Source organism: Sinocyclocheilus anshuiensis, unplaced genomic scaffold, assembly GCF_001515605.1.
Source record: "Sinocyclocheilus anshuiensis isolate Anshui unplaced genomic scaffold, SAMN03320099.WGS_v1.1 scaffold447, whole genome shotgun sequence".
Taxonomy (NCBI): Eukaryota; Metazoa; Chordata; class Actinopteri; order Cypriniformes; family Cyprinidae; genus Sinocyclocheilus; species Sinocyclocheilus anshuiensis.
This window is the reverse complement of record NW_015552615.1, coordinates 1,540,421-1,567,311: the sequence shown is the minus strand read 5'-3', so window position 1 is coordinate 1,567,311 and position 26,891 is coordinate 1,540,421. Positions and strand designations below refer to the sequence as shown.

At 35.1% G+C, this 26,891-nt stretch overlaps 1 pseudogene; it reads right to left on the bottom strand.

The window, feature by feature from the left end:
- The window catches only part of LOC107666112 (solute carrier family 12 member 5-like), a 108,594-nt pseudogene that overhangs the window by 6,591 nt on the left and 75,112 nt on the right, over nt 1–26,891 (bottom strand).

Here is a 26,891-nt window from a genome sequence, read left to right as displayed (position 1 = left end):
TAATTTATTTAAAGGTGATGCATAAATCTCAATTTTGAAAAATTGACACTTAAGACTGGTTTTGTGGTCCAGGGTCACATTTTTTATGAGTGTAGTGCGAAGAACATTTTAAAAATCTACAGAACCCTTTTCCACTATAAAGAACCTTTTGAGGAAAGTAAAGGTTCAATGGTTGTTAAAGGCTCTTCGTGGAATCATCAATGCCAACACAGAACCTTTAAATAAGACTGAATTGGAAGAAACAGTGCTTCTGCCTCTCACCAATGAAGTTTCTCCAGCTCTGATGATCCTCGGCCTGTTTCCAGTTGCGCGGCCAGCAGGCCAGAACTGTGTTGTGTTGAAGACCACCCAAACCTCCGGCCTGGACCAAATGTGACGTGGCGTTCCTCATGTTAGAAGAAATGACCACCTGACTGAAACCCTTCACCTTCTCCGCCTCCATGAGCTTCCTCAGAGACTTTGAGACACAAAACAAAGTGGGGAATTACATTAGAACACAAATAAATATGTATGCTGTCTAAGCAGGTAGTTCACTAGCCGTGCTGTGTTTGTGTGAATGTCACCTGTTCGGCCTGCTGTCCTTGAGGATGGTTTTCCAGGTAGGTTCCCTCCAGCGCTGTGCCCACAATGGTCAGACCCTTCCCAGCCTTCAGCTGACTGGTCAGAGACAGCAAACGCGGCTGCTCCACGTTCAGCTCAGAATCCATGTTGACCAGGACTAATATCTGAGGTCTGAGAATAAAGAAAAGCAGGAGAGAATAGCGGTCAGAATTTGAAGTTTACAAATGCGCAACAAGACCAATAACATAAATACTGTACCTTTAAAATCCAGCACAAATATATATATAAAAATATAAATCTATAAAACATAAATATCTAAATAATTAAAAATATTAAATCGAAGAAACCTATATAAACATATTTATACATAAATAAAAATACATAAAAATACATACAAACATGTTTAAAATAAGTATATATTTATTATTTGTATAAAATACAATATATAACAAATACATATTTACATATTACATAAGTATACATTATGTACATTACATAAATAATACACACACACACACACACATAAAAAAATAAATCAAATATATTTTGTAATTATATAAATTGTTAATTAATAGTTGTATTAACAGTTTTGATTTTGAGTTTAGTTTTTAACTTTGTGTTTTTCAAAAATTCTATTTAGATTTAATTTATTTTTTAATTGAAGTCTTCATTTTAGTCCAACATATTCTTCAACATATTTTATTCCAGTTAGCTGATAAGGAAACATTTTTTTTTTAAAGTTTAGCTTTTCATTTAGTATTTTTATTTCATTTTTTATGTTTTTTATTTTATTTTATTTCAGCCTATTTCTATTGATGAAAAACTATTAATATAAATATATAAATGATACAATTGCATACTGTAATAGTATTATTACAATTTATACATACGTGATTTGTACTTTTTTTTTTACCTCCAGTTCTTGGTGTGTGGTGGTCCCTCTTCCAACCTCATGAGGGCGAAGCGGGCCGCGCTGAGAGACAGACCTCTTATTCCATCACCCCATTCTAAGTAGGTACACACACACACACACACACACACACACACTTTTTCACACACTCTGTTTATGTTCAGAATGCCATTCTAACCTTTTACTTTCACTATATCTGCATTCATAGATGCTGATTTATGGTGTCCACCCTCCATACCAAATGTGTACCAGATACAGTCTTGCAGATACACATCTTATAATAAAATTCACATTGGCTGCATATGACCTTATTTATTACTTATTATTAGAGCTGTTGAAATCGGAAATTGACATCAGAGTCCATGCTAATGCAGCATGCTTCTGTGTTTTAAATAAAATCAAATCCTTCACATGTAAGATGTAATCAGATGCACAAGTATACTGGATGAAATCCTTGTACATGAAGTAGAGATGTTTGTTCTAACTGTTGATACACATCTACAGAGGAAATGCATAAATGTCCTGTTCATTTTTCCCGACTTTAAAGCATACTGCCATATAAATGAAGTATTCATGGAAGTATGAAATACCATAAATAACAACAAGTCTGATCTGACACTTACATTTTTTTAGATCACTGGCTGATTTCGGGAACGTAACAAACGCAACTCCATTAACGAGCAACTCTAATAAGACATTTGTGTGTATTACGACCTGATGTGAGATCCACCAATAAGAGAGGTTCCCAAATCTCACCAGATATTTTAATTGGTTAAAATGAATAGAGAAAATCTTGTGTTTTTCTCGAGTGCTCGTGCCTATGTCTGCAGTATATTGTATATGTCTATTATTTTGCATACTATTTTTTGGATTGCATGCAAAACCTTGATGACCTAGTACATGTGCTAGGTACTGTATCCCACAATGCAATGCACACAATTTGACCTTGCATTTTGACTCATTTTTTGACTCAGATTTGTATAAAATGATGACGATGACATAGGCATACTGCTCTTTATATTGCTTCTGTTTGTAAGCATGCAGTATATACTGCGCAGTATGCAATAAGAATTCAAATCCGCACACAGCCTCAGACTCCATAATCTTGCTGCCAATTTTCTCCTTGTCTTTAATTTCCGGCGAAAGACTCGAGTCATTGGACTCTGGAAGTGTTTCCAAAGGAAAGGCACTCAACGAATCAAATCCTGGAGCAGGTTTTCCGCCCCGCCGGTCTCCCCCGACTCCGGGTCACAATCCACTTACCCTCGGAACTCGATATATTTGTAGATACAGCTGGCGATTCCCATGGCAACGATGGCATAGTACCAAGAACAGATGAACATGAGTGAGAGACAAAGGCTCATGCCAAGGAAGGATAGAGTCCTGTTGGAAAACAGGAAGGCAAATGTTAGTGTACAAATACGAGTAAAGCTACAGCAAATGGCAAGACGCGGCGCTCTGGAGCTCACCAGTGGTAGAACTTGAATCGCGGTCTCCAGTTGGGCGTTCTGAGCAGAGTCTGAACAGCACAGGCCAGATTCACAAACATGTAGCACATGAGGAAAAACCTGCCGCCGCACAAGAGAAACAAACACGACAATGTCGAGAAACAGAAACGGATACCCGGGATTATGGCTCAGATGTTTGGACCCTTAAACCACACTTAAAATGTCTCAATGTGATTGTTATAGTAAAAAAATATTGAATTAAATAACATTTATTGAAAACAAAAATGACCCAAGTATTTGTTTGTTTGTTTTTGATTGGTGGATCATGTTGATAGTTAATATAGTAATATTGTTAACTAAAACTAAACCTTAAACTACTAAAAATCTGTTTGGTTCATTTAAATAAAACATTGTTATTTAAGTATTATTTAAATACTATTATAGTATTTAATACTATTTAGAATTAGCTTTTATTTTCATATTTTCCATTTTCTATTTAATTTTAGTTTAAAATTTCAATAATTTTGTTAAATAATATAATTTATGTTTGTTAAACATATGAATATAAATATGTCTATATATAATATAATAAAAATAAAATGTTATATAACATACATTAATAGTTCATTAATATTTATATTAACAGTTTTCATTTTAATTGGAGTTTTTTACGTTTCAGTTATTTTGTTATGTGTGTGTCTTTTTTAAATATTTCTATTTACCTTTAATTTATTTTTATTTTAGTCTTAGTTTTAGTCATTTTAATTCTTCAACATATTTTATTCCAGTAATCTGACATGGCAACATTTCTAATTTATATTTAAGTTTTGGTTTTCATGTAAAATTTTATATTTATATTTTATTTTAGCTTTATTTCAACTGGCAAAAACATTTTTGAATAGTTTTAATTTCAGATAACAATAACAACACTGATGAATGCTACTTAATTTTAAACTGTATTATCTAATGCAATGACATTCAGTAATTTTTATGTGTGATTTAAATGTGCAAACACTCTCTGAGGCCGTTGTATATCCGTATCGTCTCTTACATGGACACACACACACACACACACACACACACACACACACAAATGCCCATGAACAGCTAAACACAAGGTCAGTGCTGGCAGCTCTTGGCCAGAATAAGCTACAATGTGAATCTGACTTTATACTGAAAGTCAGAGACTAAACACTCATCACATGTGTGCAGCCTCACCCTGAGGAACGGCACGATGCCGTCTCGAGCGATGGCCTGCATGAGACGCGGAGCACCCGTCAAGCTCTGAAGCCCCGCACCGCAGGTGGAGAAGAAGGAACCGAAGACGATGACCCAGGGCGACGGCCACGCCAGTGTCCCAATCACCAGATTCCCCCTGACCGCCTCACCAAACCTGAGATGCACAAACATACACAAAGAATTATGCTACTGCTCAATGGTTTGGGGTTTTATTCAGCAAGGATGCATAAAATTGATCAGATGACAGTGAAGACATTTATGATGTCACAAAAGATTTATATTTCAAATAAACGCTGTTCTTTTGAACTTTCTGTTCATCTGAAAATAAAAACACATCACAGTTTCCAGAAAAATATTGGGCAGCACAACTGTTTCCAACATTGATGATAATCAGAAATGTTTCTTGAGCAGCAAATCAGTATATTAGTATGATTTCTGAAGGATCACGTGACACTGAAGACTGGAGTAATGATGCTGAAAATTCAGCTTTGATCACAGAAATTAATTTCATTTTAAAATATATATATATAAAAAAAAACAGTTACTTTAAACTGTAATAATATTTCACAATATTACTGTTTTTACTGTATTTTTGGTCAAACAAAATGCAGCCTTGGTGAGAATAAGAGACTCCTTTTAAAAAACATTAATAATCTTACCAACTCTAAACATTCAAATGCTATTTTTTTTTCATGAACTAAATCATGTGACAAGAGACATTTTAAACACATAACATACTTATCCCTCAGCACCGTTCCCTCGATGCAGGAACCAAACAGAAACACACTGGACATGTCTGAATACTTCAGTTAAAGAACATTGTTTTTTGATAAACATTAACTGTATCAGCGGGTTTGATTGTTTCTAAGGCTTTTGACTTCTCCACAGAGTGATTACTAGGCTTACATAATGCATATTAGAATTGAGAAGACTGACTCATTTTAGTGAATCGGTTAATTTGGACCGTTCGTTCAAAAACTTACCAACAACCACACAGGATTCGTTTGTAATAAACTGAATATTGCCAGAGACTTTTTGCAAACTGATTTGATTAAATCACTAAAATGAGTCATGTGATATTTGATCACTAATATCATAAACTGCATTGCAGGAGGGTGTTATATCAGACTGTGTCCACCAGGTGGAGCGCTGTGTGTGTTTCTCTAAGAGAGGATACAGATGATGGAGGTGGTGGTGATGGCCAGGATGGTGCCGATGGGAATGGACTTCTGGGCGTCCCGCAAATCACCAGATCGGTTTGATCCAGCCATGATACCTGTTCAAAACAAGACAGATCATAGAAAGGCTACAATGTTCGCTTACTACATCATTCCCGTACTTCCATTTGGGTTATTTCATAGCTTTGATGACTTGTATTCTAAAATGTGGAAAATCCAGACTTTTTTATATAAACTTTTAAACAGAAACATTCATTATTGGCATCTAAAGTTCCATTTTAACATTCCGTAAACCTTTCCATTGCAAAAAATGTATAGTGGAAAAAAGGTTTTTAAAAATGGTTCTAAAAAGGAAGTTTTGGTTCTTTTGTGACATCGCTATGAAAAGCCCCTTTTATTTTAGGAGCGTAGAATATTCTTATGCATTCTGATCCACAAGGTCAATTTTCATAATCATAAATGATGGATGAGATCAGGGCTGTCAAGAGAAGACTCTACCTGTCACGGAGGGGAAGTAGATGCCCACCAGCATGGTAAAGAAGGAGGTGATGTCCGCAAGCACGTAGCGGTTGGTGTTGGTCGGTATGGAATCAGGTTCGACTGCGGCGGATAATCCCACTTTCTCAATGAAAGAACCCTTATCCATATAATTCCCAAAGAGATTCTCTGGAAGAGAGAAATAGGGAAACAAAGCGAGAGAATATGAAAAATGTGTACATTTATTTATCATCAGTGTTAGAGGCTTGTTCAGATCATTAACACTAAATATGAGCAATATTAATAGCAATGGTAAGCAGACACAGAGGAAAAGTTTGAATTTGAAAAAATAAACTTTATTTTAATATCCTCATACAAAAGTTAATAGACAAAAGTGAATATCTTCTGTAGGTTCACTAGCGTCCAAAAGTTTGGGGTCAGTAAGATTTTTAATGTTTGTGAAAGAAGTCTCTTAGGCTCATCATCCAGTATGGCAAAAACAAATAAAAATTTCTAGCCAAAATATACTTTCAATATATGCTAAATATATGTTGTAAACAGTGAAGCTCAATTAAATATATTTTGGAAATTGAAAATTTCATACACCAAAATATTTTTCAATTTATTTCAGGGGCAAGAAAATACATTTCTAGTCTTACAGTAGCCTACGTTTAGGCTCTATTCATTGTTTATTTTTATTCAAATGTGTTATATATTCATACGTGTTATAAGCAACAAAAAGATTTTCTTCAGTGGTGACGTGAATGTGTTTTCTTGGACTGAAATATATGGAGGGCAAAATATATGTTTAAAAAATACATTTATACATTTATTAATATATTTTCCACAAAATACAAAAATGACCAAAAATTCTTCAGTAGAAATTAAATTTGCATAAATATATTTTGAAAAATATTTTAGCAAAAATATTTTTGGCAATTTTTTTTTGTATATTCTAAAACATACAAAATAATTTGAAAATATGTATTTTTGCTGTATGGCTGCATTTATTAAAACCTGTAATGCTGTGAAATATTCTTGTCATTTCATATAACTATTTTCTATTTGAAAATATTTTCAAATGTATTTTATTTCTGTGATCAAACTGAATTTCCTTCAGAAATCATTCTACTATGCTGAATTCCTGCTCAAGAAACATTTCTTATTGTGAATGTTGAAAACAATTGAGTCTTTGATGAATAGAAAGTAAAAAAAACAGCATTTATTAGAATTTTTATTTGTAACATTATAAATGTCACTTTTAATCTATTTGCAATGCATTCTTGCAGGATAAAAGTGTTAATTAATTAATTTATTTCCAAAAAACATCTTATTGACACCAAAAGCATGGTTATGATTATGATGTCATTTTGTGGCTGTATTTACCGCGTAGTGTGCCACTCATAATTCCGGGGATTCCCTGTATTTCCATGATGTTGTTGTTGGCGAAATAGCTGTCGCAGGTGGCGTTCAGGAATTCGGAGTCACAGAAGAGCCGCCAGAGTTTGGTGGTGACCGTGGCGTTTTCTCTCTCGATGACCTTCGCGCACACATCGAAGCCTTTCCAAACCAGAGTCCGGTTTCCCAGCACACACACTCTGTGGAAATCATTTCAAACTAAATAATTTCTAAAGGACAAAAAACAGCTTCAATTAGATATTAGGGGTCGAGCGATATGTGTTTTTCAGGGCCAATGCCGATTATTACAGGTCTGCACGATTAATCGAATGCGATTGTCATGCGTATCTTTCAGTGAAGCACGGTTCTGTGATCAGTAGTAAATCTCCATCCAAAGGCCAGAGGGCTGCTCCACAGAAGAAAGGTAATGCACATCTTTCCAGGGTTGTGGCTAGAAGGGATATCGCTGCGGCCGGAAACTAACAATGAAGTCGTAGTTTACTGACAAGCTACGCAAAACCTTTTCATAATTGCAGACCGATTTAATTGCGCGATTATGAAATCGATAAAATCGTTCTGCGATTATGAAAGCAGTTTGCGTAGCTTGTCAATGAACTATGGCTCTGTGTAGTAAATGCTTATTCTGTATACCATCGAGCCTTTACCCGGCGAGTTAGTGTCATTTATAACGTGCATTTGAAAAAAGCAACATGCGTTAAACATCTTTCCAAACATGAGAAGCATTTAAGATCCTCCTGTCCAACAAAATACCACATTTAATAACATGTTTTTATTGCATTGTGCAGCCCTACTGACAACCGATATTTTGAACCGATATTTTTGTCTGGTGTAAAAATGCAAATTAATGTCAAAATTAAGAATAACAAAGGCTCTGACAATAATGTTCTTTAAATGCTTTGTTGTTTTGGCCGCGGAAGCATGGTAGCGGTCTTTGTCTTGAACGCGAAGACGTTTATTTCTTCTTCTTGTTTATTTAGGTAAATAATTGACCAACAAAAAACATATTAAAATTAAGATACAAATTACACCAAATGAAACTCGTTCCAAAAAAGGGATTCTACAAACAAAAACGTATAAGGTGGTCAAAAAATTATGTCTGACCCACTTCGTTTCTTCCGGCGTACTGCCGTCCGATTTACCACGTCATTATGACATTTACAATTGTCTTTCTTAATTAACAAATTGAACTAAACAAAACACAAACAAATAATATTTAAACATAAATAATATAAAATAAAAATACACTTTCTTAAATGGCTACAACATTCTTTTAAATTATTTTATCGGCAAATCGGTTTAGAAAATGACGATACCGATAACCATAAAACTTAATATCGGTGCCGATAATCGGCCAGGCCAATACTCGGTCAACCCCCATTAGATATATCTGATATATGTGATTGTAATATTTGAGGCACATACGGGAAGACCGGAGGCTCGAAGGCGGTTTTGATCACTCCAGCGTAGACGGCGAGGATCGAGCAGATGACACAGGCGAGGAAGACGAGCGCCAGCTTGTTCACGTACTTCACTCCTACAAACACCACAATGGCCATGAAGCTGAGCACCAGCGTGCCGTAAACACGCATGTTGTTCAGCATGGCGGCTTCGGCCTCGGCTCCCTCCAGACCCTCCATCTTAAAAATAGCCGCTTGTGGTACGATGTACACCTGAGATAGGGGGAGAAAATAAGGTGGAAGGAGGAAAAATGAATTAAAAAGATAAAAGGGAATCAAAAAGAACAAAAATAATTAGGTCTGCCAATCAATATTCTGTGATAAAATAATTTTCTTGAGACTTTATAGACTTAATCTTTAATGTTTAGGGATGCCGTTGACCTGCTGTCCTCATTATTTCACTTTTTGCTTGTTAAACTGCATCTCTGATAATAAATTACCCATAAAAGTGTCTGTCAAATTAAATATTGTGTAATTTTAGCTAAAACCTTCTGAAGCCATATGCCTTCTGCCATTATAAATGTATTACATTATAAATATATACTGTAACTGTGCTTTTCTGACAAAAACTGGTTCAGATCATCATTTCAATCCAAACAATAACCAAATGGACTATGTTTGACATTAATCTTTCTAACAAACTTGCTTGTGGAGACTTAAAAGGTTATTGTTTTATTTTATAATAATTTTTTTTGTTATATACTTGTTTATAACAGAATCTGAACAGTCAAATATAATACAGAAACAATATTGGGGAGGGTTAAAGTTCAGAATATCAGAAAAAGTGTGTACAAATGATAAAAACAAACCTCATCAAACAAATAAGATGAATCTAAAAATAAGTATAAAACTACAAAAAGAGCCAAAGAATAGCAAACAGACAAAGAGGGACAAAATAATGAGAGATGAGTGAGATTCACAATGACACAGGCGGTAAAACAGACAAGCGTGAGTTCAGTTCTACAAGCGCTAATTGAACTAGTCAAGCGTGGAATTAATACAGCAAATGGATTGCCATTAGTTCTTATTAGAGACCTTACCAAAATTATAATCAATGCCATAAACTTTTGGGTGCATATGCTCCGTTTCACCGCTCTAAGCACAATACATTGCATCGTTCATTAAACTGTTTCATATTTTCCCCCTTATAAGAAGGATAAAAGTGAGAAATGATTGGGAATCTTATGCAATCTGTCAACATTATGTCTGGGTCATAATTCACCCCAAAAAAGAAATATGTTATATTGTTATATTCCACTTTAGAAAAAAAGCATCTCATCTCCTCTAAATTATCTTTAAATGAAAATATGCTTAACCCTCTATGGTATGCATTATGTTCTAACCATGAAATATTTTTTCCAATACGTTTTTATTACATGAAATAGCTTCAATTATACAAATCAAAACAGATTTAAATTTCTTTGTATTTAGGAAAACCACAATGGAAAATGGCCAAAAAAGTAGTTTTTCTATTACACACTCACACACACACACACACACACACACACACACACACACACACACACACACACACACACACACACACACTCATTGTTACGGTCACTGAAGGATAACTCATCCTCATTGTCATCACATGGAAGAGCCCTTTCCTTGAAATATAGCTGTGTTCATTTTCTGAAAAGAATAAATAAATTTCTTATTCATACATAAATACAACTATACTACAATAAACACTTCAAATATATAAACAAATGCAATCATATTATTGATGTTACTATCTATAAAAAATCCCAATGGGGAAATACATTACTTCAATTCCACTGTGGTACAGTGTTGCCATATGGCAACATGCCTATTTTTCCGTATGTACAGTGTTGAAATTTTCTCAATTTACAGTAAAACTATGTTAGACAGTGTTGATTTGTGAATAAAAATATGTAATTTACTAACCAAAGATGATGCAAAAAAATCCCCCTTGAGAAGAGATGTTCAGAAATGAGCTTAACAGAGCAATTTCTGGAGCGCTTCAACAGGTGCGTTCCATGTGAGGTGACAGTGGGAAAAAGTGTTTTGAAGGAACATTTAAATGTGATTTTACTTAAAAACAGCACATCATTGGCTACCTTAAGGCCGACTTTAATTACCATATTGCAATATACTCTATTAACATTAAAATGTAATTTGACTTAAAAACAGTACATTGACTACCTTAAGGCTGGCTCTTTTAATTACCATATTGCAATATCTTGTTTTTATTTTTTTCAGAATAACAAGGAAATAAGTAGAAATTAATTGTTGCCATGTGGCAACTCTGTACCATAGAGGGTCGATTGCCTCAAAATGAAAAAAATCTGTTCCAAAAAATGTAGCAAAAATATAATTTATGAAAAATATATTTTTTTCCCAGGACATTTTCACATGACCCAGATATTTTTTCAGAAGTTTCACTCATTTTATGCCATTAAATAAACACTGTATAATATTAAATAAAAAATCCGTATGCCATATAAACCATAAAGTAGACTTAAAACAATCATTTATATAATATATATTATATTAATATTTTTCACTTTAAAAAAAATGTTCCTAAAAATTAATGAAAAACATATTCACATGACCGGGATTTTTTTTTCTCATAAGATTCACCCATTTTTGCCATTAAGTAAATATTGTATAATATTATTACTTTTTTATATATATATATATATATTTTTAAAAAGTTAAAATATTTACATGTTTATCATTATAATAATTTTTTTCATCAACCGGTGGTGTTCCCTCAGGATTCAGTGCTCTTCACAGACTGCGTGATCTGCATGTGGGAAGCGAATAAGTGCTGTTCAATTGCTGAAACACACACACATATGATCAGCTAGTCGCTATGGTGACCTGTTCATTTTTATAATATCTGCTGGGTTACACAATACAGCTTTAATCTCAAAGCGACGGCTCACTTTAAATAGACGTCTTAGTGTCCTTCTGAACCATAGGCTGGATAAAATTCTCGCTCAAATCAGCACGTCGCGGACCTGTCGATCTCTGAGCGCGGGGAAGATTTCGCATGGACAATGGGAGCTAAGCCTATTTTCCCCCGGAAGACAGAATTAACCCAGAAGTCAGACACACTGGAGCCCCTGACCAGCAATGCAATATGAAATACATGAGCAACGAGAACACGTGTGTTAAAACACGAGATGAGCGAAGCTCGAAGGACACGCTAGCGCTCATCAGCGCTGCAATTAAACGCAGAGTCTGCATAATTACTTAATTACTTGCTGTAAGAGGAGGGGAGGAAAGCAGGACGAGAGAGAGAGAAAAACTGATGAACAAGAAGAAATGAAATCAACTTTTTAAAAAATGCATGTAGACATATGATTTCAGTGTTTTTGCGTAACATCCTGACTACTGTGATGTCTTGATCTAGTTGATTTTTAAAGGCAGTTTAGAGCGGGTCCTTCGCTGCCAGTGATGTTGTGTGCGTGCATTTAAAGAATAAAAGTCTTTTGATAAAATTATTTTAGTACAGCCTCATGTCATTCCAAATCCATATTTAGACTTTGCTTCTCTCATGGAGAACAAAAAGAGAAGTTTAGCTGAATGCCCATGCACCACAAAATAATACAGTGACCAGTGCGCCGACAAGATCTCAAAAAGACAAAAGTAGTCCATACAAATTACGCTTTATATTAAAATGTTTTCTGAAGCCATGCAAGAGTTGTGAGAGAAACAGATCAAAATCTGAACCCTTATTCAGGTTCAAGTACTCTTTCATCAAGACCAAACCAGAAATGTGTTCCTTTTAAAGCGATAGTCAGTTTTGGTTTCCATTGACTTGAATTGTATTTTTTTGCCCATGCAATGGAAGTAAATGGGAATCAAAACTGTTTGGTTTCCAACATTCTTCAAAATATTCTTTTATGTTCTGCAGAAGAAATATATGAACAATATATTTGTACAGCATGCATTAATTAACCGTTGTTATTGTTAGTTAATAAAAATGTTCATGTTCGTTCACAGTCCATTAAGTAATGTTATCAGACACAACTTTTGATTTTACTACTCTATTAGTAAATGTCAAACTTAACATTAAGATAAATAAATGCTGTATAGGTATTGTTCATGTTAACTAATATAATGTTAACAAATTAAACCATATTGTAAATTGTTACCAAATAAACCACATGCCATATATAACAAAACAAAATCATAATCTTTAAAGTACTGCATGTTCTGTGATGCACCAAGTTTTAATATGCAGAAGAATGAATGAGATTTGACAGCTATGCCGGAGGGCAAGTTGTATGGACTACTTTTTATGATGCTTCATTTATTCACTTTATTTCATGGTGCTCCTGAACACAGCATGCATTCATTGTACAAAAAAAGTGCAGTACGAACATTCAAAGTTGTTTTTCCATTTGGTTTGTACAGGTGACATGAGAATGAGTAATTGACAGGATTTGCCTTTCGAATTATTTCTTTAAATATTCTTGTTTATCTCTAAAACTGGACACATGACGATTACGTGTTAAAAACCAGTGTGAAATCGCTTGCCCTCAGAGGTACCTTCATGCAAAAATCAATTGCTAGGACTTAAACTTTTCACAACTGTGGATCATTTATCATTGCTTTGGCACAAAATGCATTCAATGACTGCATCTTTAAAATAGCATCAATTCTTTTCTTATTAGGACACAATCATCACCAAAACTTTGCTCATTCACATACTTAAAAATAAAAAACAAAACAAAAAAACTTAAGTTCAAAACATTCAAATTTGCTACATTTCTACAGCAGTACTATACTGAAATATATCTAAATTTGAAAAAAAGATTCAGTCTTAAAAAAGTGTCAGTCTTGCATTTCATCGATACAAAAAGAGAAACCTAAGAATAATTTTTTACTGTAGTGCAAACATGAACCACGTCACAAATACTGCAGTGATTTCTTACATTTGTATATGTAATTTTGCAAAAGAAAACGATGTGTAATGCTACTTCCTGTAGGTCATTATTTCGCAAAGTGCATTTGTTGGGTGACAACCTTCAACCTGCCTTGATCTGAGACATGCATGAAGCGTTTTGGCATTAAGTGCATTTTTAACATGACATGTACTGCTGTGCCAAGCTGAAACTTGGTTATGAGAGCTGTGTGAAGAGAAAAAGTGACCTAAGAATTGAGAAATGTGTCTTAGCGACTAAGTCAGTGATTCAAAACACACAGGTTGTTGATCTCACCAGCAGGATCTCGATGCAGCCCAGGATGTACATGGCTCCAGCAAAGGTGGTGCCCAAGTAGAAGCAGATGCCTACAGCTCCACCGAACTCAGGGCCCAGAGAGCGAGAGATCATGTAATAGGAGCCTCCAGCTGTCGATGCAAACAGAAAACCCTTTCAGGAAACTTGCATTTGAAGAAGTGACGATCTGCTGGGATATTACCGAAGCATTCTGGTGTTGACGGCGCAGAAAAACAGCACAATACAACCCACAATTACAACTTCCTGTTTCTTGGAAAATATTAAGCATGCTTATAGAGAGGCTTTTAGCATTATAGAGATAATAGCAGCTTATTGCCGACGAACAACGGACGGGGAACCGAACCCGGCAATTTCACCTCACCTCGGCTCTCCTCCAATCAGGAGATGAGATCGAGGCGGTCATTAGGACAGGACACGCTCGGCCAATTATGAATACATAAATACAGCTTTGAGGATATTGCTGTCTGCTCATTGCTCGGAGTTATTGTTGCTACGGTGACCGCTTCCTGTTGCCAAGACGACCCACATGCACATGTTAAGCTCTAGCAGGGGCTTGCTTACCTGGCACGACGCCGTTCGTGGCAATGGCACTCATGGAGATGGCAGTGAGCATCGTCTAGAAGAAAACACACCGAGGGATTAGGTGAATAAGCATATTTTAAATGCATTAGATATATAATAATGCCAGGATGATACATCAATTTCTAACAACAGCAACTAACTACCAACCAACAAAAAGTCGACTATGATACTAGAAAATCATGCAGTACATCATGATTTTTGAGTTTGTATACAAAATAATGACAAGAAAATGTTTTGTTCTCAATAGTAAAAAACTGTAAAAAGACTGTAATAGTTTAGTTTGAATCCGTCTGATAAATCCTTCACTAAATGAACTAAGAATCAACATCTGGTTCACCTACTGAAGTGTAGGTTTCATTACTTTGGCATAAGATAGATTCCTATGAACAGTGTCTTTAAAACGAATCATTCAAAAAGACTTACAGAAGTTATCAGTTTGAATAACTCTGATGAATCCTTAAATTACCTAACTACTCTGATTGATTCAGTAAATCAACATCTGATTCACTTACTGAACTGTAGGTTTCATTACTTTGACATAAGATGGATGGATGATAGATAGATAGATAGATAGATAGATAGATAGATAGATAGACAGATAGATAGATAGATCATCTTTTAAACAGCAAAGCAGGAGACTGTGAAAGCAGGAGATCTATAGTTGTGTCAGATTGCCTTGATTAAAGCAATTTAGTAGAACTGAACTCTATATTTCAAGGTGGAAGAATCATTTTCAGATGAATCTGCTTTTTTTTTGTGTTTCTCATTATTTGCCTAAAAACACAGTGTGAAAATCACTGTAACACACAAGACATCTCGTGGCTGATTGTGAACACATACGTCACTGTCAGTGAGACGTGACAGACGCATACACATGAATACAAAACTGTGCAAATCAAAATCATTTCCAACCCACCGTGTGAATTATTTCTCCTACACAAAACTTAAAATGGAGAGCAAATAAAGACTTCTGAAGTCTCCTCCTTCTCAGATGTTTCTCCTGAGAAAACACCCCAGTAATCTCAGGAGAAACATCTGAGACAAAGTCCATGAGCTATGAAAGAGCAACCTTTGAACAATACATTCTGAGAGGATTCAAGTGTTTTAGTTCATTAGGCTTTAATCAGCGTATAATCAGCAGTTTTCTCTCTCAGACGGGTTTGATAAGACACTAATTGAGACTAAGTGTTTTTATCTTTAGTATTTATAAAGTTTTAGCTTTTAGTTTCGGATCTGTTTTTAGTTGTTTTAATACTTGATTCTGTTGATTCTGTTGTCCTCATTTGTAAGTCGCTTTGGATAAAAGCGTCTGCTAAATGACTAAATAAATAAAATAAAATAAAATCTTGACTATAACCGAGACTCATGTGAGATCTGGTCCATTCCCCCCCCCCCACACACACTAAAACACACACACACATGTTGTGTTTCCATGTTTTATGGGGACATTCCATAGGCATAATGGTTTTTATACTGTACAAACTGTATGTGCTATTGCCCTACACCAACCCTACCCCTAAACCTACCCCTTACAGGAAACTTTGTGCATTTTTACTTTCTCAAAAAAACTAATTCTGTATGATTTATAAGCTTGTTTCCTCATGGGAACCTCAAAAATGTCCCCACAAGGTCAAAATTGACTAGTATTACTATCCTTGTGGGGACATTTGGTCCCCATAACGTGATAAATACCAGGTACACACACACACACACACGCACGCACGCAGGCAATTCAGAAACGCTGTTCATATCATCACAGAACTCCATATGCTAATCACATGCTGGCTGGAGCCTCTGATTGGACGATGTTGGGCACCGGCTGCTTGAACTAGTTTTCCCAGCCAATCACACCATCTGCCTTCAGCGGAGTGAGCCAATAATATGAGACAGATACTATGACAACCAACCCAAAGGCTTAGAGAAACAACTGTGAATGAATAAATGGCTCATTTTCTGACAGATAACATATTGTATAGCTGACATTTACTGAGGGATTCATGACACAGAGTTATTGTTTAATTCTGCAGTATTATTTTCATTCATGCTAACGAACATCTTGAACACAGTGTTCATGAAACATGAGAAGAACAAACTTCTGTATAAATCACTCAATTCAGTGAAAAGCAGTAATTTACATAACAATGTTTAACAAACAATCGACATTTCAGTCAGAATTTTGTTTCTGCGTTTTTCATAAATGAGGCCCATTACCTTTAAAAATAAATATGTAATAAAATAATCATTGCATTCACGTCAGGCTGCAATTAAAAAATGTAAACAAAAATAAACGAATTACACTTCACCATCAATGGATTTGCACAATATACATGTCGATTGAGCAGTTTTTAAATGTGTGAGGTGCACAAGATTTTTTAATGTTTATGTTCACCAAGGCTGCATTTATTTGACCAAAAATACAGTAAAAACAGTAATAATGTGAAATATTATTATAATTTAAAATAACCATTTTCTATTTGAATATATTGTATTGTAAAATGTAATTTATTCCTGTTATCAAATCTGAATATTCAGCATCATTTCTCCAGTCTTCAGTGTCACATGATCTTCAGGAATCAGTCTAATATGCTGATTTGCTGCTCAAGAAACATTTCTGATTATTATTATCAATGTTGAAAACAGTTGTGCTGCTTCATATTTTTGTGAAAACTGCAATTAATTTTATTTTTCAGGATGAATAGAAAGTTCAAAAGAACCACATTTATTTGAAACAGAAAACTTGTAACATTATAAATGCCTTTTTGATCAAGTTAATGCATCCATGCTGAATGAAAGCACTAATTTCCTTAAAAAAAACCGTTTAAAACGGTACTGTACACACAAACTTTATTTATTTGTCAGTAAGTATCTTAATTCAGGTATGTGCCTCCTCACTGGTGCTGCCGATATTTGGCCTCTCGAGAGGATACATTTACATAATCAAATGACACATCAGAAAATGAATTTAATACAGCCGAGCTCAGAAAACAGAAGTGCAGAATAAAGATGGAGAAGTGCATCTTCCTTTCGCACAACGATCTGAGTGTGGAACCTCATAATGTCTGTAAATGTATGCATAATCAACATTTCTCTAATTTTGGCTGCAATTGTTTGAAGCTTGAGCAATGCATTCTGGGATTGCCTTGCCTGCCTTAGAATTCGGCCAATTCTCTTTAGGTTTTGGACCGGAGCCACTGTCTCAGTGTTAAGTGTTAATTTGATTACATCTACATCACTGAATACACAATAGTCAACTCATATTCATGCATTAATGCATTCCCACAAATAATTTGATCATTTCACGACCGTCACGATCCATAAATAAATGTCTGCCATCCGCCTATCAATATTTCTGTGCCTGCCGACTATTTGAAAGTGGATCAATGCTGTTGTTTGTGTCCTTTAATGATTAATTTCTGCATTTCTAACGGCTTCAGTCTGTCTTAAAGAGGCGGGCGTCTCCATCTCTGTGATGCATGAAAGAATCAGCGTTCTCTCCTCCTCTCCATCTGTTGCCATGAGAGACCGAACGCGATGAAAGCAAGCGACGGGCGCCTGGCAATGAGCTGGTAATTTCAGATGACATGGATAGCGTCTCGCTACTTCTAATTATGATGCATATATGCGCTCATTCAGAAAGCGCAGGCGAATGTTGAGGTGTCGCTCGCACCACCCTGGACCGCTGTCGATTCTGCTGACGGTGTGGACGGCCAGATAAATCACACACACAGTTTCAAAGGCTGGAAGTCATTGAGATGCACCAGGCAAACGTCAATTGTAGCTTCATCTGCAGAAACGTCTCTGAGGCCACTTTAACCTCGATTTGAAGGATTCTGTAAAGCCTTCATTATCTTTGAGCGTCTCTAAAGGCTGTGGCTTTTCACATAATGTGCTTGGGTTTTAAATGAGAAAACCTCAGGGTTTGATGTATGCATTAAATTAATGTTGCGGTCAATTAAACTGCCTGTTGCCTTTTATGATTTTCAACATGTTAAGAGTAAATCTCACTAAACCTGCAACCTAGCAGCAAAAGCGTTATTAACTAAAGTTAGTAAACACATTTTGTTAATTGAAATAAAGATGAAATGGAATGAAATACATATATTAGATTGAAAACATAATAATAAACATGAAATTTGAAGTTGAAACAGTAAACAGAAAAAAAAAATTAAAATAATGTAGAATAAAAAAAAATAGTTAAAATGACAAAAGGACATAAAAATGACTAAAAAATAAACTAAAATAAAAAACTGAAAATATAAAAGTGAAAAGTAATTCAAAATATTAATAAAAGAAAGAAACTAATTACTATATTAATTATGTTTTGCAAAACAAAAATGAAGCCTAATTTAAAGACCATTAAGATGTTTTTAATTGTGACATTTTCATGAAAACGTAGCCCATTTCCCCCTTATTACTGTTTTAATTACTGTAAAATTGTCAAAATTGTGATTAAATAATTTCAATTATAATGTATTTATACATCATGCTAGTATTTGAAGACTTTATTTGCAAAAACAGACAACTCCGTTTTTTTTTTTTTTTCAAAAATCATGTTTTTTTTAAAAATTATGTTATCATGTTTTTATTGTTAGTTAGCTAGTATTTTTTTTGTTATTTTTTACCTCATCAAAATAACCCAACTGCAGTTTGATTGATTTGAATTGGAATGCACAATGAAAAAAACATGATTTTTGAAAATTGTTAAAAATGGAGTTATCTGCTTTTGCAAATTAACTCTTAATTTGTTGCAGTGCACTGCATTTAATTGATGCTTATTAAAACATCTTCACTGACAATTAATTTGCTTCCTTTGAACAACTACCACAATAAAAATAAAAATAATGATAATCTAATGAGAGCCCTACATATATAAAAACTCAAAAGTAAAACATTTGGACAAATTACACAATAAAAACCGGGAGGAAACATGCTTAATTGTCATGAAAATAATGCAATGCATTATCTATATAATAATATACAGTATATCTGATCAATATTGTTTTTTTTTTCATTCAGCTATTTTTGTATTCTGTGCTCCAAACACTCTTGAGGCTATGAAATCCTTCAAATCAAGGCTAAAAATGTGACTAGAGCAACTAGAGAGACACAAGTAAAGAAAGATGGCCTAAAATTACTACTGACTCTACAGGCTGTTCTAGAATCAGTTTGTGCGCATGCAAAATGAAATGCTAATACTATCAAAATAAACACTCAACAACACAAGAAAATAGTGTTTGCAACATTCTGAAATAATCATATTCTTCTCCACTCTTGACATCAAATGTAGAGAGATTGATGCACATTTTATGAGCACATTCTATAAGCATCATTAATACAGTTTCCATCAGTTTAACTGCTGTCAGCTTATTAGACATAATCAGAAAACACTACGCATGTCAACGCACACACAGCATGCTGACCTAAAAACCAGCAGCATTTCTATGTTCAGTGATCACCTGTAGCACGACGACATATAGATGATGTGTTTTAAGCTGCAGTGTTTTTGTCTGAAAGCATCCGGATGGTTTATAAATGGATGTGTTGTGTTGTTGAGATCTCTGTTCGGCTGCATCTGTACCGGATTAAACTACAACACGCCAGAGTGATACAAGAGTTTCTCTACAAACAGCTGGAGTGGATTTCCTGATGGATCGAAACGTGGAGATGCTGCGTTCTTTATAGGGATGAAAACAAGTGCACTCAAGAGATACTGTACATTTCTTATGAGTCAAAGAGAAAATAAGAGGCAATGGCTGCGTTTTAATGGGATTACTGCATAATGCACAGTATATGCTGTACGCTGATTACCATTTTCTTAAAATAGCATGTTCAACATGATGCATTATGTATTTGTTTCTCACAAACACAGCTTTTGGCTTCACAAGACATTAACTGATGGACTGGAGTGGTGTGGATTACTTGTGGATTATTGTGGTGTTTTTATCAGCTGTTTGGACTCTCATTCTGACGGCACCCATTCACTGCAGAGGATCCACTGGTGAGCAAGTGATGGAATGACACTTTTCTCCAAGTCTCATGAAGAAACAAACACATTTACATCTCGGATGGACTGAGGGTGAATACGTTTTCAGCAAATTTTCATTTTTGGGTGAAATATTCCATTAAGAACCGCAGGTGATTTAACCTCAGTGTGGTTGTGCGTATTTTGGCTATTTTAATGCATCTCACTCTACGAGAGTAGTATTGTAGTATGCTATTCCAAGCTCAATCCCACCATGTGTATGTATGAGAGCGAGTGAAAGAGAGATGAAGAAATAGAAAATAGTGAGATTTCTGAGCTCATGATAAAAATAGCACTTCCATGACCACAGGCGCTGGAGAATCTAGGTTACACATGCAAACATACACATCACATTAATGGGCATGTATGTTGAAGTGCATGCTTGCTCGGTGGCACGTACATATGTGCAGCAGGAGGCCTGCATTCGGCGGAAACACATGCATGTTAATCAGCGGGTCTTTGAGAATGTGATGGCAGGCAAATGTGGGACATGCAAATTCAAAATCAATGGAAATTAGATGATTGCATCAGCTGTGTACATGTGGAAGTATGATGTCTTTATTATTCACTGTAAATGTAACGATTCATAAAGGCTGAAAATATTCAGATATAAAGTGAATCTCACTAAACCTATTAAGAACAATGCAACCCAGTATCAAAAGCATTATTGTTACTGTTAACTCAAATTAAAACTATTAAAATTTTTTGATAATTCACATAAACCTGAAATAAAATATAAATATAAATATTAGATGATAAACTAAAAAATAAACAAATATGTAAATAACCCAAAATTCCAAAATAAGTTGAAGTTGAAGTACTAAACACTGAAATAAAACAAAAATTACTAACTATAATTACTAACTAATACTGAAAAAATCCTAAAACTATTTAGAAAACTATTTAGAAATATAAAAAAAACGAATAGAAACTACAAATTCGTGCATAAAATAATTATTATGCATAACAATTAATATCGTATGAATTAAGTTTAAGTTGAAATTACTAACTGAAAACTAAAACTGGAAAAAAATGAACTATTTAGAAATTAAACTTTTAGGGACAAAAAAAAAAGAAAAATTGCCACATAATAAAAAAAATTACTAAAAATTAAACCAAAATTAAAATGAAAACTATAAAAACAAATAACTAATTACTATATTAATTATGATTTGCAAAAACAAAAATGAACCTTAATTGTAATACCATTAAAATGTTTCAAATTGTGACATTTTCATCAAAGTTAAGTCCATTGTCATCAGATTTCTATTGCATGGGGTGTGACTGACCGTGGAGCAGCACATGAGCACGATGATGAAGGCCTCGATGACGCCGCCGATGCCCACCATCCAGGTCATCCTGAGAAACAGAATCACGCCCAGGATGTTCTGCAGGCAAGGCAGGTAGACACCCATCAGCGTTCCCATCCGCGGAGCCTGTCGAGACACACACACACACACACAGCAGTCTGTCAGTACAACGTCAATATCTGATTAGATCTGTTCTGTTGATCAGGTTCCTGTTTTCATTTCATTGTTCAGCAAACATAACACATGCTTTGATCTCTCGACTGTAAAAACAATTATGCAACTGTTGTTCTGATAAACAGAGAGAGAGTCCATGGAAAACCTTGAAATACCAGGATAATATTAATGCATAACAATAAAATCATAAGAAGTCACAGAAATGTATACAGTCTGAATAGATCTTATGTTGTGCTCAGCTCTAAAAGATTTAATGGGCTCTTTTTAAATGCAATCTCAATAAAATGATTTTTAAAAACCCTTGTCCTGTGATCACAAATTATGGAAATGGGAAGTCACTGGTCAAGAGGTCTGTGAACACTGTTAATCTTCTGCGCTCCAGACACGAATGCAACTGTGTGCTGTTACTTTACTGAGTCATTAGACGCGCATTTCACCTGTTGGACAATAAAACAGGGGAGCAGAGTCACACCTAAAAACAGAATATTACAGAGATTTTTAACCTGAGATTAAGAATACTCAAACAACTACTCATCCTAGCAACCACCCAGATCACCCTAGCGACTATTCAGAACACCCTAGTAACAACTCATAACACCCTAGCAACTATTCAGAACACCTTAACAACCACTCAGAACATCCTAGTAACCACTCAGAACACCCTAGCAACTATCGAGAACACCCTAGCAACCACCTAGAACACCCTAGCAACTATTCAGAATACCTTAACAACCACTCAGAACATCCTAGTAAACACTCAGAACACCCTAGCAACCACCTAGAACACCCTAGCAACTATTCAGAATACCTTAACAACCACTCAGAACATCCTAGTAAACACTCAGAACACCCTAGCAACCACCTAGAACACCCTAGCAACTATTCAGAACACCTTAACAACCACTCAGAACATCCTAGTAACCACTCAGAACACCGTAGCAACTATTCAGAACACCCTAGCAACCACCTAGAACATCCTAGCAACTATTCCGAACACCCTAGCAACCATGCAGAATGCTAGATTCATGGCTGTGAGTTTTGCATGAGGTCAAGGTCAAGGTCAGTTTATTTATATAGCACATTTAAAAACAGCTAGTGTATGCCAAAGTGCTGTACATATACAAATAAAGTAAATATAGAGATTAAGAGAATAAAAAGAAATGACTCAAAAACACATAATCAATACAAAACACATTAACATACACAAACATACATTTCATCCAAAAGCCAAGGAATACAGATAAGTCTTCAGGCGGGATTTAAAAACAGGAAGGGAAGGCGCAGATCTAATGTCCAGAGGTATGCTGTTCCATAGTCGAGGACCGGCTACAGAAAAAGCCCGATCCCCCTTAAATTTCAAGCGAGAGCGAGGTATATGCAAGAAAAGTTTATCAGAGGATCTGAGAGAGCGAGAGGATTGCTGATAGCTGAGAAGTTCGGACAAGTATGATGGGGCTAGATCATTTAATGCTTTATACACAAATAATAAAATCTTAAAATGGATCCTATGCTGCACCGGTAACCAATGAAGAGATGCTAGGACAGGAGAAATGCTTTCTCTCCTCTTAGTACCAGTCAGCAACCTCGCAGCTGCATTCTGGACTAACTGCAAGCGATTCAGTGATGAATGATTGAGACCCATATAAAGTGCATTGCAATAATCAAGTCTGGAAGTGATGAAGGCGTGAGTAACTATCTCCAAATCCTTAAACGAGAGCATAGATTTTAATTTGGCTATTTGCCTTAGTTGAAAGAAGCTGCTCTTCACCACAGCACTTATCTGTTTTTCAAAGTTCAGATCAGTGTCAAAAATCACACCTAAGTTTTTAGCAAAAGGATGAATATTTGATGACCAAGAATCTAGATTAATAGTGATATCAGAGACAGCACCTGGGGGTCCAAAGACAACAATCTCAGTTTTGCTCTCATTTAGTTGGAGAAAGTTTCTGCCAGTCCAGCCTTTAATATCTTCAAAGCAATTAAAAAGGTCAGAATAAGAGTGATCAGAGTTGAGAGGAATGTAGATCTGAGTATCGTCAGCATAACAATGATATGAAATATTATATTTCCTCATTATCGAACCCAAGGGAAGCATATACAAACAAAATAAGACAGGCCCCAAGAGAGACCCCTGAGGTACCCCATAGGTGAGCGGTGCAGAAGGAGAGGACGAGTGTCCAATCATCACCTTAGCTGATCTATCGGAGAGGTATGATGAGAACCAATCCAGTGCCGTGCCCCTAATGCCAACTTCATCCCTTAGACGATTAAGAAGGGTAGCATGATCAACTGAATCAAATGCAGAACTAAGATCAAGTAGCATTAAAATAGCAGATTTACCGGAGTCCAAAGCAAGGAGTAGATCGTTTGACACCTTCAGCAGTGCAGACTCGGTGCTATGATGGGCTCTAAAACCAGACTGAAATTGATCTAAAATATTGTTTTGTGAGACTAATGACGATAACTGATTTAAAACAATTTTCTCCAAAATGTTAGACAAGAATGGCAACTTAGAAATAGGGCGGAAATTTTTAAGATTGGTTGTGTCTAAATTTGGCTTCTTAAGAAGAGGCGTGATCACTGCTTGTTTGAGGCATATAGGAACACGGCCACTGTCTAAGGATCTGTTTATAATAGCCAGTACACTAGGGCTGATAGTATCCAGGACCTCTCTAAAGAGCTGGGTGGGGATAACATCAACAGGAGAAGTGGTAGGCTTAATCTTGTGAACTATATCGCCAAGCTCAGAAAGGGATATTGGTTCAAACCGTTCAAAAAAAGCATGACAAGTGAGTGGTTCAGAGGGGTCATGACTGCACATTGTAACAGTAGACCGTATGGCGTCCACCTTTCCCATAAAAGAATGAGCAAACACCACTCACATTTTCTTCAGAAAAAAAATCTTAATGAGTCACATACTGCGAAAAAGCATCAGAGCAGATTAAACCCTGTGATCAACACCACTGTAAATCATGACCCTCTTCGCCAATAAACACTCACTGTCATTGTGTTTGCTGCTCGCTTCAAGGGCTTTCAAAGATCAGTAAGAGCCAATGTGATATTCAGAGAGAAAGTGAGTGTGAGTGTGTGTGTGTCCATCCACACGGCATCCAAAAACACTCAAATATGTCCCGTCCCCGTTCAAGGACATCGTCAATAAAATGCAATTATCCCAGCGACCAAAAAAGGTCAGACAGGCAAAGTCAGCTCACCAGGCTGGACGGACCCACAGCAGATGAAAGCGCTGTAAGGTACAGGACAACCGCACACACACACACACACACTCTCTCTCAAGGGCTGGTGAAAGCACTTTTCAATTCACACACTTGATTAAATGTGATCTAATGGGTGTTTGAGTGAATCCCACATGACTCTTTGGAGTTCAGACCTGAAAACATACGCTGAATAACTGAACAGTGTTCACAAACTCACCTTACTGTAACTACCATAAGAACAGTGTGCGACAAGACTTTTACATTTTCTAAAGGAAATACTGAGTGTTACTGTGCCAGGCTGTTGATATGTGGTCGCTAAGGTGCTCTGGGTGGTTGCTAGGTGGTTTTTGGTCCCTAAATGACTCAGATCCCTTCTTCAAGTGTGTGTCTGTGGGATTTTTTGCAGTAGTTTTAACGTCCAGCTGATAAAAATCATAAGTCTGAAGGCAAAATTGCATAAAACGTCCATGCATTATTCAAAAATAACATTATACTGTATTCTAAAAACAGCCACAGTAAAATCGAATAGAAAAATTTGGAAAAATTGCAGGGGAAAAATTTAGTGAAAAACTATATAAAAAAATAAAAATAAAAAAATAATAAAAATAAAGTTAAAGTAGCTATCTAATACATTTGATTAACATAAAATGTGATTTACACAAATAAGCAATAAATTAATAAACTTGATTAAAATAAAATAAATAAATGAATAAATAAATAAATTATTTTAAATAAATTATAAATAAACATTTGATTAAAATAAATAAAAACAAATATTGATTCAATGATTAAAGCATAATTAAATAAAACTATATTTAAATAAATAAACAAACAAATGCATTTAAATTAATAAAGTGATAAAAATTAATAAATAAAAATTGATTTAAGTAAATAATAAATACTAATAAATAGTAAATAGTAACAGATAGTAATACATATAAATACATCTAACAGTACAACACTATTGTGAGTAGAAATAAACAATGATGTAGCATAATATAAACAAAATATTTCAAAAAATAATATATTATACATATTTATAATACTTATGTTTTACAGTATTAATTAAGCCTTTTACACATGAAAATATATAGCTGCCTTTTAAATTGATCATATTTGGGGGTTGATGGCATCTAAAAGATAAAAAAACCCTGATATAGCTTATTGCATTTGTAAAATAATAAATCAATAAATAAGTAAATAAACAGAATTATTCATAATCACATGAAAACACACACAATTATTGCAGCAAGTAATATAGAACATTAGCATTAACTATCAAAAAAGTACTTCTTTTGACTTTACTTTAAACTTTAACATGTTAAAGTTCTTTGGAGTACCATGTAAATACCATGGTACAGATATATGGACATCCAACTGAGCACACAAGTGTTTATATCTGCTATTTTATAGTGGCTTTGAATATGACTCATCCAATCAGAATCTACAGCCAGAAATATATGTTTTATAAATTAGAGTTAATTACAGTAATTGTCGTTAACTATTATATTTGGGAGACAATCTGACATGCTGAAAGGAGCCAAGACAATGAGAACCACAGAGAGAGAAAATGCTTCCCTCCGGCATATTTTTAACTTTCATAACAGACAGACTGAGAATAAGGCCCTTCAGATGGGATACACACACACACACACACACACACACACACACACACACACA